Source organism: Paralichthys olivaceus, chromosome 9 (assembly GCF_024713975.1).
Source record: "Paralichthys olivaceus isolate ysfri-2021 chromosome 9, ASM2471397v2, whole genome shotgun sequence".
In the NCBI taxonomy this organism is placed as follows: Eukaryota; Metazoa; Chordata; class Actinopteri; order Pleuronectiformes; family Paralichthyidae; genus Paralichthys; species Paralichthys olivaceus.
Window position 1 is genome coordinate 22460231 of NC_091101.1, and position 17391 is coordinate 22477621.

At 43.1% G+C, this 17391-nt stretch overlaps 1 protein-coding gene across 7 annotated transcripts in view; it reads right to left on the minus strand.

The window, feature by feature from the left end:
• The window catches only part of LOC109627387 (teneurin-3), a 149115-nt gene extending 136364 nt beyond the window's left edge, over positions 1 to 12751 (minus strand). For all 7 annotated transcript variants that reach the window (XM_069531377.1, XM_069531376.1, XM_069531375.1 and 4 more), the window contains exon 1: positions 11953 to 12751. The gene's annotated coding sequence lies outside the window, so the exon portion shown is untranslated. The remainder of the gene's footprint in view (positions 1 to 11952) is intronic.
• Positions 12752 to 17391: the final 4640 nt, after the last annotated feature.

Genomic DNA, 17391 nt, shown 5'->3' on the forward strand with positions numbered 1-17391 from the left:
TACTGGGACTTCGATAGTGAAAAGTGATTACATGTGCGATCTGTAGCTCTGTCTGAGAAAACAGTTTTTTGTATCCAAACAGAGCCGAGCCTGAATCTTTCCACAATTACAGAAACCCAAATATCATTTCGAATTTTCTGTCCAAACCTGGCGTGACGAGCTCAGGTTGGATCCCCTCACTGTGGGTTTGCTCTTGATGCAAACAGAGGTAAGTGAGGAAAATGTGTATTTCTATTTTTTGGGGGGTGAATTGATCTTTTAAACTGCAGCATGACGCTTGTGTGGAAACAAAAGTCGATCAAGAGCTTAAACACCAAACAAAGGTGATATCACACAGTATTTCTCTCAAAATACAAACCTGTCCACTGCCATTTTGTTTAAACCAGTCAATAACACTGCCCACGACCCAGCTGTGCACCCCCGAACCCCTCTGACCTGCAGCACTGAGCCAGTATGTGCCTCGCATTGAAAAGCTGGATTAGGCTCTGTGCTCACAAACATTAGACGTGTCTGTGTTAAAAATCCTCAACTTGTTGGAAATTCAAAGAAGAGTCTTTCGCAGGTGGAGACTGTGCTCTCCGATGTGGACAAGGGGTGTGAGAATGTGACTAATCTGCAAAAAAACCCTTGAGTGGAATGTGGATGAGAGCCCCGGTGTGTCAGAAGTGTTTATTACCAGCCATTTTCCACTGCCTCCTGACACACACTCACACGCAGACACACACCACACTTTCATTTCTCTCTTGGCTGAGCTGTAAGACTGGAGTATCTGACTCCTGCTTTCCCCAAATGAGATCTACTTCATTTCACATCAAGCATCAAAAAAACCTTCCAATGAAGCCAGGATAGCGCACTGTCGTGCTGCAAGATAGCGCCGGCCCCCAGAGGGACTCTCCCCAAAAAACGGATGCAGTCGCTGGCAGAATGCGGGATTCAGGGATAATGAAAATTGTGAGCTGTTCTAGGCTTCTTCAACTTATTTTTTTTCGGCCTCTTCTCACGGAGTTGCCGGTTATCATTCTGTTCCCCCGATGGGCCGAGATGCAATCAGTGACACTCTCTTGTAACCCTGACAGTCAACTCCGAACACACACACACACACACACACACACACACACACACACACACACACACACACACACACACACACACACTGCATCTCACTCGCATCTCATCACTCTCGGGATCGTACACCCCCGTCCAGATTGGCAGATTAATGTACAGGATGAGTGCAAGCGGACACGCCCAGAAGCCTCCCTGATTACGGCCCCCCTCGTCTTTATGGACTTGTAAAGAGATTCACCATCTGAAAAACAGCTAATGCCACGAGTCCTGCCCACTGAGACACAAGCCGCCACGACGGGAGAAATCAGATTTGTGTCCTAATCGCTTATAAACCCTTAAGTGGACAATCTTGTCCCCGTATAAACATTCCCACTATTCTCACAGGACCTGCCCTCTTTTTCACAGCTCATCAAAATCACAATTTTTTTTGCCAAAATCCTTTTCTTTTTTTTTTTTTTAACCTTTCCAGTGTCACCAACTCCTCCATTGCCTTTTAGACTCGAACGTGACGTTGAATCGGGACAGTCAGTCACCCATGGCCGCTCAGCGGAACAGTCGACACTGCAAAATTAGTGTCATGCAGAGGTCCTCTAGCGAGCCAGTGAGGCAGGGAAAAAGACAGTTCATGATCTACGCAGCGCTGCTCCACACGTACCAACGACTCCCATGCCAGTTGAGTACAGTCCCCTCGACGCCTGGTACCGTCCTACACCTCTGCACTTCTCTGAAGCATAAACCATAAACCATCTGTATTATATGGTGCGAAGAAACGTGTCCAAGTCAATTGGCTCTCGGGGTAGTTGGAGAAGTTTCAAGGATCTAAGTGAGATTTACCTGTTTCATCTCTGACGTACAGTTTGCTATTTATCACAGATAAGAGAGGGTGTGTTATTCACTTCCAACTTGAGGATATGGAAGGATCCTGAGAACCAATAATTAATTTGACGTTTCTCCAATGACGTTCGATATGTTATTCATCAAAACCTGAAAAGTGGAAATATTGATAATTCAAGCAATTGGGGAAGTATTTCTAAGCTCATCCCTAAGATGTTGGATGGACAATTCCAGCAACTTGTGAATCTTGTGATTGCTTTTTAATTTTTTCTAACTTTCTGAATATTAATCAAAAAAACATGAGCAAAGAAATAATAAAAAATAATCGTTGGTTGCAGTCCTATAATTACACAGTCTTGCATCAGGAAACTAATTGACAAGAATTAATATAATTAATAATTTAAAGCCTCTGAAAGCTTGACTTCAAAACTGAAACGATTATCTCTGACACTCATTACTTATGGCTAAATAAGCAGGAATTAAATTTAAAAAGTAAAATATCTTTTAGTATTATATATATAAGTGTCCATATTGTGCTTCTTGGGTTTTTTTCTTCTTTCCTCTAGTCTATCATGTCAAAGGTCTGCCAAGTCACAAAGGCCACAGATGAACGAGTTGATCATTACTATACAGAGAAGTTTACAGCTGGGTCATGAAGCCTTTGGGTAAAGGGGCAGAACATTTGTGATGCACACTCGAAGCAGTTGAGCGATCGCTAGTGGGCCAACTCACCAATCAGGGTGGGCTAAGAGCTAAAACATAGTTTCGATCATATGTCTAGAAGAGGCACTGCAGCAATGAACGATATGAGACAACATTACATGTAAGACTATTCCACATTTTGTCAGGACTTGTGGGTTTGACAAGATTAATCTGGCGATTTTAAATTAATCTTCGACCTCGAAGGTGATCAACGTTGAGGAAGTATTTTGTAGAGGTTTTTTGACATTAATACTTAGTCTACACTGATAACATGGATCTATGCTACATTCACAAACCAAACTAATTGGCCAAATGAAAAACTATCTGTCAACTTTTTCAGACACTTTCGGAGATAATACAAAAGCATTTTACTCATGTGTGTACAACCTCAATTGAAAGCTGTGACCGAAGTGGACTTAAGATACTGATGCAGACTTCAGATGTAAGTTTTGATCTATAATATCAACGTCTTAATGGTAAAAATCCAAAGAAACATCACAATTGTGAATACAGATCATGATGTCGTTTTTTCGGGAGAGCGCCCTCTACTGCATTTGAAGTGATTTACTGTGCACAAGCATTTGCTGGTTGTGCATTGGAATTTTTTATTGTATAGATGTCATCATATTTGGGACTAAATGTCATTTCAAGAAATTGTGTTTGGATTATCTTTAAATGTATTTTCTGACATTTTGATCAAAAGTTATCAACAATGGGAAGTGATCTCAGAGCCCTCCTAAGATGTCTGGGAACTGATAAGGAGTTCTGTGTAAAACTAATTGAATAAACAAATATGCCGGCTTAGCCTGAGTTGGCACACTCCCCTGACTTCAGCAGACAAAGCATTTTGCAAAACAGGAGTAGCCACCGCTGACCAGAATGCTGAAATGGCAACTCCTGAAGCCTTTGTTCGGTAATTATATTTCCGCGGGGCTGCTGTACATATCAGCTCAGATCTCCCCGTCGGTGACCTCTGTAAATAACGGTAATAAAGAGCGTGCTTGTCGTCGCTGGCGTGTCCCTCCAAGACAATCCACCTGTCACCAAGTGGCCAGGCCGGTCGCCTCTACCTCCCCCTTCTCATCTTGTTGTTGGCCATTTGCCGGAGCACAGATCACACGGCGCTCAGCCATGGGGAGTGGTGAGAGTGGTTGATGGAGCTGGTGGAGATCAGGGCTGGCTCCCTTTAACACAGCCAGCACCTCCAACAATAGCCGCCTCTGACAGCTTTGCATAATTCATCTTGTCGAGTCTCTCTCTGCCTTTCCTCCTTGACGCTCCTCTCTCCCTCTCCTCCTTCAGTTTCTCCTCAGTTCTTCTTTTTATTTGTGCCTCCCGGCGCTTGGAGAAGGGGAGAGGGAGAACCAGTGCAGTGTTCCATCAGATGCTGCCTGTTTCCCCCCCGACACCAGTGATTTTAGAGACACAGAAGTGTTTGTCTGTAGCACGTTGCTCAGGCTCCGTGAATTCTGGATGCCATCTGAACCAGATTGTGTTACGTTCCTCATCGAGGCTCAGTGACTAAATCCCTTACTGCGACATGAAGTCAGGGAACTACTATCTACCACTACAACAATCACAGTCAAGATGATCAATTTTATATTAAGCTGATCTTGTACGTCTCAAGGTGATCTGATCAACTACTGTGAAGTTTTCTAGTCGGTTAAATACCAAGGACATTGTGTTTGTTTGTCAGCAGGATTAGGAAAAAGCTAGAAAATGTATTTCCTTAAAACATGGTGGAAGGATGGGACATGGGCCAAGAAAGACCCTCTTGAATTTAGGCACAGATCAGAACAATTTCCAGGATCCCCTTTCTTTAACATTGCATGATATGGTGGGGTTTAATTTGACATTTTCACCAATTTCCCAGGAAATAATTCATGGGTGTTAATGAAAAAGGCAAGCAGTGTCTGCAAATTGGGTCCAGCTTGATTGAAGTTAAGAGGACTGTTGGGCCTCGGCGGATGTTTATGTTCTGTCGAGTGCCATTCTAGCCTTAGATAATTTATTTTTGCACCAAGGAGGGTTCTAGTCCCATTATGTACGTTGATGTTAGTGTAAACAATGAGCAAAATGTGTTTTGGTAATTTTGACAAGGCCCAGGGAACTTTGTTCTTGGTCTCAGGGAACATGCATGTGACATAATAATCCAATTAAATAGGCTTTATGCATCATCTCCGGTTTTGGCAAGGTTTTCCTATTGATTCATCATTTTTATATAATTAGTACAAATATAGGTTTGTAGAGAACTTGTCAGCATAAGATTCAAATTTAGGACTTTTTAATCAAGAATTTTCCGCACTTTCTCAAGGGAATAATTAATGGATGTTGATTAAAAAACTTTGGGGGAGTGATAGCTTTGATTGTATGCGACTTCATTGAATTTAAGTGGACTGTCTGGCCTTGATTGTGGTACGTGCTGCACTGAGTGCCATACTGTTAAGTAATATAGTCCTATGGAGAGATACTTTTTGGGGTATTTGTCAAATTCTTGCATATGTGCAATCATTAATCATTAAGAGAGTGTCAGATAAAGAGAAAGAAAGTGGGCAACTGGGAGAAATAGAGCAAATAAAATCATGACAGCATTTACCAGCAATTAAATTCCAGTGGCAGCTACATCCATGGCGAACTTGGTGACGGATGAGCTTACTAAACTCAGCAAGACTCTGAGGGAAGATGATGAAATCCTGCACCACACTTAGTCTCTTGTCTCAGTGCATGATGCAGAATATTCACAAGCGGAGCAAAGTGATGAAAATCTCAGATACAGCCACTTCAGATTATTCCACTCACACTAAGCTCGAAGCTTTTATCCCTCACAGTTTCAGCACATTTTGAAGACAAACAAAGCTAATGCGACTGTGAAAAGCAAATCACCAAAAAGCTGCGCTGTGCTCAGTGTTTTGTTTTGTTTTTGTTTTTTTTTCACTTTTCTTGTCTGTCAGTGGTAAATCATAGCGGTCAACGTCTAATCCTCACCATTTTATTGTTCCCCTTTTTTGTCTGTGTGAACTAAATAAAAAAAAAAAAAAAAGGCATCTGCCAGTGCCAGAATACAACATAATAAGCTGAGGGGGGATGTTTACAAATCCCCCAAATAACCCTTCACCAGTGACAGTACGAGTTATATATTCATTGAATCCTTAGTGGGGAAAACCGCAAGCGCAGCCAAATTCATTTTTTAAAATGTAATTGTTAGGTGTGGGCAACTGGAATATAAAATAAGCAGGATTTTCTATAATGTTTCTTCTGCAGTATCTCCCTCTATCTCCGATGGTAATAGCAGGTTATTCAGTGCATTCACACATAGTCTCCAGCATTTATCTGTATCCAAGGCTACTGGTATTGAACCCAGCTCTTATCAAAATAGGTGCTCCCTTCCATATCACACAGCCAATTACACCAGGCGGCCTTAATTCAAAGGGCCACACTTTGCAGTTCTCACATATTGGTATCACTGCAATATTATTTCACACTGGATCTGGGGGATGTAAGAAAGCATTGACGTGATGATGTGCATTTTTTTAATTGAGAATCCTGCAAGACGGCGTCAGCAATCGTCATCTAGTGCTTACTCATAATGAATTGACTCCATGGTGTGCAAACATAAAATCAACTGCACAGACGTGTGGCAATTTACAGCCGAATCCACGACAGACCCATTGTTACGGAAATAAATTAAATTGAGGTGATACTGCGGCTGCATTGTAATGAAGCTACAGAGCAGTCACAACCCAGTGAGGGGATGATTGAAAGAATGAAATTCACATCATATCTGTCCACAAAATATCTGGTAAACAAAAGAAGATGCCTTTGAGACCATCAATGATCCTGGAAGAGAAGAGTATTGCAGGTATTGTATTTATTATTTACATAAAAAAACTATGCTCTTAAATCACAAGGACTCAAATCAAATATCAGTCTTGCCTGATGCTCTAATCGAGACATCTGGTGACGTTATTGTAGCACAACTGTAGCCCATCAACAGAGCATTGAGAGGGTGGCTGAGAGTCATTACTCAAGCTACATTTGAAATGCAGGGAGCATACAAACCTGGCTACTAGATAAAAATTCTAATGCAGAGAAATATCCAAAGTGCTGACATTGGGTGTCATTTAAATGCATCTCACGCAACTGTGTGACAAACTAACCCTACCTATTTTTGCATGTACCCAGGGAGATGGAAAACACAGAAATCATACAACAGTGGCAGAAAACTGAAGGGTATCAGAGGAAGCTTCAATACTATAGCTGGATTGCAATACCAATGCAATATCACATCTGACCAGACGCTGACTCTGACCTGCTCCTGCACCGGCTGTACGCCCACATGACTTGTGCAATAGGAATCAAAATACTTGCGTTAATAAAATGACATTAATAGAGAAAGAAATATTTTCCACTTAACAGAGAATAATCTATCGAGTGTGTTTTATCTCGAGGCATGTGGCGCCACATAAACCACACAATGCGTAAGGAAACCGGTGTTTTTTTCTCCAGTTGTCAGCGTTTTAAGGAGTATGTAGGTCATGATGGCACACGATCAGAATACTGAGAGACTGCGAGCCTTATTAAAGAAACATCAATCTGAAAATTCACCAACATCGCACTGGTTTCTCTATTTCCAGGGGTGAAACTTGGAGAGTCTGCCCTGTAGCGACTGGCCAACTTCAGAATGCACAGCACTCTCCACTGGAAGTCAAAGATTGCTGGCCTGTATACCATTACACTGACTCACAGGCGCCACCTTTACACTCCTCAACGGTCTGATATTCAATATTTTCTTCTGTTTTTTTCAGCCTGCTGAAAATAAACAAGACAGAGGAAGTGTTGCTGCCCATCTTTCTGCATGAACCGGCCCCTCCGCCTTGTCCCCATCGTCGTCACCCGTCAGACCTGCAGCTTTTCTGCACCGCAGAGGTTGCATCAACTGAATTATTGAGACCGTCAAGAAGCTCCATCAACAAGCATAGCTGACGCCCAACTTCCCACTGGGCTGTCCGAGGGCCACAAAAGACACAACCTGAGGCTCTTGGCAGCTTGACGCTATTCTGGGAAACCTCCTACTGGGCTAATGCTTTGTGCAAATATGGAAAAAGAGCAGGAGAACTCCATCTGGAGGAATTTGGCAAGTTAAGGAACCATAAAAGCAAAAAGAAATGTAATTGTCCCCTCAATACTTTAATCTAACCTTGACAATATATAGACTAAAGACGACTTACAGGGTAAATCTGTTCATGTGTAGTAACTAGCGCTTGTAAGAGTTAGCCATAATGTCCTTTAAATATGTAACATTTCCTGAGTACAAATATAATGACTGTATTTCTCGGAGGCTGAACCGAGACACTGCACAGGTATTCACTCAAGGCAATTTTCCCAAGCAGAGAGCACAATGCATTTCTATTTTATTCTCCCTATGACACAACCAAGCACATTTCCTGCTCGGCTCTGCCCAGCAGCCCTCAGCCCGGAGCGCAGCAGAGAGATGTACCGTTAGACAGTCAGGCCCACTCCTCAATCTTGTCCACTTGGTTTTGACCCAGAAAGTCCACCGGTGCACGCTGAGCCATAAATGTTAATCTGTAGGTTACAACAGTGTAAAGCGCCGCAGCTCCCAGAGCCGGACCAGCAGGACAGCATCCTGTGGCTAATCGCAGGTGGCTTTCATCTCAGCCTGCTTTGGCCACAGAGCCATGGCAAATATTTGAAACAAAACCAAGAGCCGTCAAGCTTGAACATTTGCTTTTTTGTTTTTTAAAGCAACCCTCACACGCTAAACAATGGTCTGCACTTAATTATAAACAATTACCGGCTCGGCGGTTTGGTCCATGAACTCCTACGCATGTACATGTCAGCCAGTGTATTTGTGTGTTAGCTCATGGTGCGATGCAGGACTCAGTTTATGTTATGCACAACACATTAGGTCAGGCAGCGAGTCTACATCAGCCATGAAGCAGGTACGGTAGCGGTTCCCTTGAGAACACCTCTCTCCTTCCCCATCACAATGCAATGACAGGTATCACATTATACTGAGTAGATATTCCGGATGGAAAATACTATGTAAATCCATTTTTAGCCTATTGCAAAATTGCTGCTAGCTGTTACTCAAACTCTTTGAGGCATCCATATTTCTAATTTAATAAAAGATGCTCATGAACAGGCGATAGGATAAAAATACCTTTCTGTTATATAAGGGGATTTGTTAAAAAACACCATTATAGCTTATGAGACAGCATTAAGCAGATGCAGTCTGAGAGTGCTCACATCCATACCATGTTTTTTTCTCTGGTGTTTTTTCCCCTCTCTCTCGCTCTCTCAAGCAGCATACAATGTAGTTAAGGACCTCAGTGGTAATGCATCAAGCCCTGTCACTAAATATTCCTACACTAAGCACATTTCAAGAACATGCAATCTCCTTCCCCCCAAAATCCAGGGGTGACTTTCAGCAATAATTGGCAACTTGCAGGAATAAAACATTTTTCTTTGCCATGAGGGTAAACTTGGCTGTAAGTATCATAATGCTGCACCAAACCCAAATAATCCCCTGACCTGAGGTCGTTTAGAGCTAACACACACGATTCCAATGGAGCTTTCCCCCGATCCTGGTTCCCTTACATTTCGAAAAAGGACCCTAAACACATCACGGCATGCTTTCCTTCCACGGGAACTATTTATCACGATGTCTGGCGATTCTCGTGGGAGAAGAGGGGAAATGTAGTGAGAGAGAAAACAGGTGAAAGAGAGCGCGGGCAGACAATAGCCGGGCAGGCTGTGTGTTAATAGTAACAGATTAGAGGGCAGTAATTATGCAAAGTAAATATGACATGGAACCGATCCGTCGAGCTCAGGGAACTGTGGGTAGTTTGTCAGGCTGAATTAACCTTCGCATGTTTGCTCTGATGTGTTGAAACAGGCGACTCGGCCATGCTGTTTGCCATATCTATTGTTATAATTCATAAGGTCATCTTCTGAGCTGCTGTCGTCATCCACAAGTAATAAGGTGAGATATTATAGACAGGCCTGTGCATCGGCTCTCTCCCCCCATATCTGAGAGATCTGAGAGCAGTAATTCTTATACTGAGGGAGAGGAGTCATCTTGATTGTCCCCTAACAATCTATAAAAGTGTTTAGGGACAGCATTCAGGCCGACATGATCCCTAAAGGAGGCAGTTCTCATCACGCAGAATATTACACTCTCCACAGGAATAATGAAAGGGGAAATTACTTAAGGATGGGAACCAGGAGTGGCAGTGTTGTGTACACAGTTCTTCTAATATCTCTGAATTAATTAGATGATTTTGAGTTGCAGGCGTAGTAAAAAAAAATCACCTTGAGAATTCCACGCTCTCAGACATTGTAGTCGCTGGCTTTGATTAGCAGGATTAAAGGGCAGTGGAGTCTGACGCTGGGACATCGGGCTAAAGCGCCAATAAGGGGTCACAGCAGAAAGCCTAAATGTCTCAGGGCTTCGTTGTGGCACAGAGAAAGTCAGAGGTTTAATTCACGTGTCTGCACAGAGCTGCAGCAAAATGTGTCGACAGGGCCCTGTCTCTCTCCAGGTGTATTTCTGCAGCGTGGAAACACAACACACTCGGTTGATCGGGATCCTGGGGCTGAACAATAGTGTCATAGCTCGCGATGTCTCATTCAGGACAGTCAACTCAAATTATCATCAGCTCCTTGGAAAATAAAAGGAAGATAATGCAAACTGCACTCTTGTCCTTGTGTCCTATTAGAAAAACCACATGTTCAGTATCACCCAATAAGTGTCACTGTAATGCTTTTACAGGCTGGCACAAGGAAGACGGACTGTTTCTCTGGAACTGTGGAGCCCTTTGTGTTGTTTCTTGTTTTTGTTCTTATGTGGCCCCGGACACAGCCAAAGGCTAAAGATTGAGATGAGAATATCGATCTCTCTCCACTTCACACCTATAACAAACCTCAAACACTATGAAAATAGAAGTAGATGTTATGATTTGAGGGAGCTGTGTGTATGTATGTGTGTGTGTGGGGGGGGTGTAGATCGGCTGAGCATCTTTCTTACTTTACTATTCCAGTCCTTGTCAGAGGACGAGTATAGGAAACAGAAAATGGCCCCAGCCGCTGCAGTTCCTCAACAGCACTCAGGACAATAGCCATAAATCAATTGGGCCGGACAGAGATATCGTGTCCTTCTGGGCTATCGTGGACTCAGATGCAAGTGTTTGCAGATTGTGTTTTAGCCTGTTCCGTGCCACAGTGAAATCAAATTGTTTCTCTCTGGCTCAAGCACCGACACAGGTCACAGCGTGGTAAGCTGAGACACAGCAGAGAGGGAGATGAAGCCACCTGATGTCTGAACCAACTTCCCAAAGCCCCCAAATCATCAAAAACAAACATTTACGCCACAAATTACACACCTGCCTCATGTGAGGCAACTGTGCCGCCGTCCTCTACTGCAGGAAATAAGACCCAAAAAGTTGCAGCATCCGCAGAAGCATCCAAGGGGCTTTGAATCCCCCGTAACAAACACAACCTTCCTAGAGGCCTCTTTCAAATTCATTCAAAGGCTCTGATGAAGTTCCTCCATCTCCTGCACCTGGGGCTGGAACCTGTGTGTGTGTGTGTGTGTGTGTGTGTGTGTGTGTGTGTGTGTGTGTGTGTGTGTGTGTGTGTTAGCTCGTCTGCACTTGAGTTATTAGTGAATGGAGCTGGCTACATCTGTGCAGGTGATTCACACTCCATGCAAGGCTTTCAAGCTTTTATATGTCATTTTAATGTGTAGATAAATTCTCTTTTTTATTCGAGCATTGTCATCCCTCTGTGTCAGCTGCTGGTCAGAGGTCTCGGTGAGGACACATGAGGTGAAGATCGTGTTCTTATTGTCACCTCTACTTTTAAAATAGATTGAAAATCCACAAAGAGCTGCAACACAATCCGTCTTTAGTTTTTACTAACGTGACGTTTCACAAGAGCCAAGAACTGCAAAAATATGTTTAGTTAGAATAAATGACACTTTCTAAAACCACATGACTTTCACAGCCTGCATCAACATACAAGTCCCCAAAAAGCTGGAGCTGTTTGGAAAAGAAAACATTTGAATTGTAATAAAAAAAAAAAACCACATGGTTTGAATCAAGATCTGATTAATCTCAGATGCTGGTGGAGGAAAGCGGGGCTGGGACCGAGGGAGCCCGGGATCCACGTCTCGTCAGGGGGACTCGGGGATATTGCAACCGAGCGTACGAACCAAATTAGACACCATTATTGAACAAGGAGCACCGGTCCAGAGATTTGTTTGAATTACGACCGGCTGACGTGCAAACAGAGCCGAGGCAAAGGATAAAATACGAACCGTGCACTGACCTGCGTGAGGCTCCGTGTCCGAGGCAGCGGCGCGTAAACTTCCAGCGGTGCGTTGTTTTAGTCCAAACTTGCGGGGCACAGCGCCTCGTGCAGTCTTTTCGCACAATACCCGGCGTGCGCAATTATGGCACAAAAAGAAAACCCGTCGTGGTTGCAGGATGAAGCCCGGTCGGTGAGAGGCTCAGCTCGGTGGTGCAGGAGCCCGAGAGCTGCAGCTGCCAGCTCCGTGCGAAGCGAGATGTGTCTCCGCCGCTCAGGAAATCTCTCCCCGGTCCTTCCCCCGCGGCTCGGCTCGGCTCGGCTCGGATCAGCCTGTACTTCCAACAATAGGCTACAGTTGTCCGCGTTCTGGGGGGAAACAGAGTTCAGCAGCGCTGCTGAGGGTTTTATATTTCTACAGAAAGACAGTGAAAAGTCACTCGCTGCGGATGCGGAGGCTCTGCAGCCGCTCAGCTGCTCTTTTGTCCGATCTGCACTTGTCAGCTGATAAACTGCGCATCCCGCCGCTTCCTTCCCTCAGCGTCGCCTCTGGTCTGCCTATCAGCGCCGTGTTGGTGCTGCAGGTCGTAAATAAAGAGCCAGGGTCAACTATGACCTCCAGCACGCAAACTGCTGCACGTGTGAACTAAATGAATCCAGTTATTAGAGAGGAAAACACTCGTCACCTCCAGGATGTTATAACTCCATCAGTTCGGTGCCACCTACTTAATAAAGTAGAGTTTTTAGCATATTACGCAGTAGATAAATACAAATTGGCACAGGATAAATGTGGATACAGTGGGAACCACTGCATCCTCTGTCTCCCTCCTTCTCTCCTCTTTTTCTATTGAGAAGCTGTTTATCTAAGATTACTCATGGTTGCGCGCGCCGCCACATAATTGGCCAACTCTCTCCCCAAGAAAAAAAAAAATCTCCAGTTTCTCACCTTCAGTCTGACAAAAGGGAAGGAAATGGGAAAGACAGACTTGTGCAGACGAATGTGTTATTTCTCACAGAACACATAGCAGCTAAGGGTTACCGGAGCTGTTAATTAAGCTGTTTGATAAACAAGAAAAGGCCCAAACCACTTGGTGTTCAGATGAGAATGCGTGCTGGAGACTGGCAGCCGAATAAAAGCTTGATTCACATTGTTTTTTTGCTCCATTCACCGCCTGTAGTGGAATTGATCTCCGGCAGCAGGGGTGGATATGCAATGAATACGCCCAATTTAAGTTTGATCAATCCGGACCTTTAAGGAATGTTCGTCTAACGCTTTTATTTTAAGGTTTTGTCCCCACGTCTCTCAACAAAGTGGCTGTGAGGGTGTTTACAGATTTCTTCAAGAGTGAAAACTTCTTCTTGATGAGCTCACATAAGTACATTTTTGCCTCAAGGGTCTTTTTTTTTCTCATCTCGGTGTTAGACCAACACCACATTTACTTTGAATCAGCTTTGTGGTTGAAGTACAACATACCCGAGACCCTATCTGATAGGCTTCAAATGATAGCATTTAGAGTATAGACCGCGGAAAGCAGAATTTCATTAATTACAAACGCAACAGCCCGTTAATCCCACTAGAAAGGCATTTCGAGGCCGAGTCGTTTTGGGTCTGAGGGAGAGAGAAGAGAGAAAGACTAACAATACCAATGGTAGATCACAGACCCTCGAGCTATGGTCCGCAGGCCCCTTGGCTCAATAGGGGGCCAACTACTGCAGCTCTGACTGGGCACATTTTTTTCTAATCCCTTTCCTGAATTTACCCCTCGTCCGACCACATGCAGTGATGAAGTTATCACTGAGGACAGCTTTTCTCCAAGCAAAATCAGCCCTGGCCTTCGATGCTTGATTCTTTTATTATACCCGGAGCACATCAAACACTTGCCTCCATCAAATGGCATTATCTGCATGAAAGGCAACTGCCCAACAATCTATCTCCAACTCTGCCATTCAATGTTCAGTCAAGGGCAATGAAGAAAGCGTGGAGAGAAAGAAAGGACATAAAAAAAGGAGATGAATCCTTGTAAGGGCTGCTGAAGCCCCCACCCCCCCATCTTCCCTCTACTTTAAGTCAAACTACTTTTTTTCCTGCAATATTCTTGGAGGCTTTTCAGAGACTGTACGTGGAAGTTAGTTACTAAGCAACATATTCTAACACGAAGCTTCTTTTAAGTTTGCTACGCCGGGGGGTTAATGACGGATTAGCAGTCCTTCACTTTCTTGAACCAAAGAAAATAGCTCTTTCTTTTTCACTAAATATTTTTTACTACATCTCTCTCATCTTCAGTTTCCATCTACAGATTTCCTGTAGTTGACGACGAGGCTCCGGTTTCTACCAGACTCATTCAGTTGTTGTCCGTGAAGTCAACTGTGCCCTCTATTGGAGGCCGGTCACTTTCAACATCTAAATTCAAAGGCTGCAGCACAGTGTGACGACGAGTGTGCGTACAGTAAACAGGCGTGTTTTGCATGATGAAAAAAGCGTTGAAGAAATTTCAAACCGTAGCTTAAATGAGCTGGAGATGTGAGGACTCAACAGAAAAAAGGATCTGCTTTATATCAAACAAATGGCCCACAGACAAATTATATGTTATATTTTTTCACAGGACACTGTTTTATCAGTGGGAACATGTGATGCTTGACTCATACATCCCACAGTGCCGCACCTTGTTTGGACTCATTGATTAAAACAAGGAATTGTCACTAAAATTTAATGCAGGAGCATCCCTCCCTATTATTTGCTGTACTTTCAGGGAGCGTGGCAGAATACACAAAACATGAACCAGAAACTTCACGATTGAAGCCCCAGAGCATAGCATACATTAAAGAATAAAAGCCCATATCTCTCCTCGGCTCCTTATGTTTTACACATGTATAGCATCAGCGGAGAAAACAGATGGGCAACACCACGGGGACATAGAGACCTGTGGACATTATAAAAAAGCCAAAGACAAATTATGCATACGCTCCCTTACTCCTCCTACGTATGCAGGAATTTGTCCCCAAGGGGTCAGACAGCGAGTCTGATGTGTTCAAAGCTGTCCCTTGTCTTGTCCGATGTCTGCTAAAAAGCAAGAGCAAACAAAAGACGAGCACTCCGTATATGTGCAGTGCATTATATTCACACTGTAAAGGCTATTGCCTTTTCTTGGTCTGGCATTGTGTGCCGCAAACTAAATGGACATGTATAAAGGGATTGGACAGAACTTTTCTTTTCATGTGGAAATGAATCCCTTCCAAAGGGACAAAACAGCTTTCACCCTCGGTTATACAGTGAGGATTTTTGGGAAGCACCTTTTCTTTTTTTTTTTTTACCCCTGTACTTCTGAAGAAAAGGAAAAACATGGCATGCACATACACAGGGTTGTGTCATAGGGTATATCAGCAGCTAAAAAAAGATCGTCTTTTCATGTGTTAGCTTTTGCAAATGTGTCTGAAATTTTACGAGACGCCTGAAATCTTCCACTGTCGCCCACAGTGAAGGAGGACAGAGATGGATGCGTCTCTCTGCCAAGCTTTCAAATCTCAGAGGACACGTTGAAACGAGATGGGAGGGCCTCGGTTTCCTTCTGACGCCATTTGCTGAACATTTCTATTGATTGTATCTGCACCGAGTTAAAACAGGAGAGCGGAAAAAACCTGAGAAACCAAACAGCTAGAAATCTATTTTCAGGCCAGTGAAAGGTAATTAGAAGAAAATACCAATGAAGGAGTTCAGAATTAAAATTATTAACATTTTGGAATCACCCTGATGATACTGTTCCCTGCGCATGTCATCTCAAATAACAAAATCTTTTTTACACTTGATTACAACCTGGTGCTTTTGGGTGGCAGAATTAAAAGGACGGTTTTTTTTTTTGGGTTCAAAAAAGCAATCCCACAACACTTGAATCCTCAGGCTGGCAGAACAGGAGTTTAGATTTTTCAACATGTGGCTTAAGAGGTGCAGTAAAATTAAGTGCAACCTCAGAAATATCAAACAGGCTCAGTGTTATTTTTAAGTTTTTCAGATGGATGGACAACCTCAAAGGGAAGAAGAGACCTGTGGCAAATCAAAGCCGGTGGCTGGAGACCTCGTGAACTATATTCAATTAATTTGAAAAGCTTAACCGGTGAGTAAAGAGGCCCGTGTCTGTAGATAAGACACACTCGCTCTGTGGGTGAAAGGGAATATCACAGATGGAAGCAGAGTAGGCACAGAGACTGTGTAGTTTCCTCTGACTCTATTCATTCCATGTAATGTTGCATGTGTGGATTTCTATTTTGTTTTCATTTGAGCGGATGGTCTTCAGGGCAGCCCTGGGAGATGAGCATGAATAAAACCTAATCCAGCTTTAAAATGTATTTTTCAAAATGTCCGATCAATGATATGAAAATAATCTTTGAATCTTTTAGTGCACTCCTCTAAAGGTTAGCTCGGGTTACTACACATGTTTCTATAGCAATGAATCACCGAGGGGAGAAAGGCACAGACCTAATTTTCTGCTTAATTGTGCCAACTGTATAATCATTAGGCATGTGACTTATCCTGCAGCTGACATTGGGCGAGAGGCCGTGGTTACCGATCCATCACAGGGCTGACATATAAGGAGACAAACAACCTGCCACATTTAAATTCACACCTACGGGCAATTTAGAGTTGCCAATTGATCGCCTTGTCTTATCGGACCATGGGAGCATGCAGAGGAAAACCCACGCAGGAACGAGGAGAACATGCTGACTAGACACATGAGGGCTGCAGCTGACGGGCAGGTTCAAACCCTGAACCTTCCTGCTGTGACCCGACCATGCTACACACTGCTCCACCATGCCACACACGTTTAAGTGAGCGTAAGAAACCTAACTTCTGTCTGTGTCAAGTAAGATGCTCATCTGTCAGTGTGTGAGTTTTCTGAAAACACAGAGGTCATGAGGTTTTGTGAGTTCATGGGAATATACGTTATTTTATTGTATTTACAGTCATAAAGAGTTTTTCTTTATAATTTTATAATAATGCTAAATCTCAGGACTTCAACGTCAAAACCCACCAGCTCAAAAATGTCCTCTAAAGGCAGCATGCATATTAAAATATGTTCTTTAGAAATAAAGTTTTATTTTTTTTTTCCTGTTAAGATGGAATACAAATATAATAAAGTACATGTTATTTCAAGTTATATCCAATCACTGGAGTAGATCTAAAGCTTTAACATGTAAGTTGAATAACTAACATGTTACATCAGATAATTATTTGTGTTAATAGGCAGAGACTAATGGATCAGTATTAGATATGAACACATTGCAGATACATTAGTACTAGTGTCTGAGGAATGTAAAATATCCTGCTAAATATGTTTAGTTTTTTGAAGATTGTTGTGTGGTGATGAAAAACTACTATGGATTGAAAAGAGATTGATACAAGATTTTTATTAATATAAATTATAAATGCTGAAATCTGCATCAGCCTCAAAATCCAGTATTAAACAG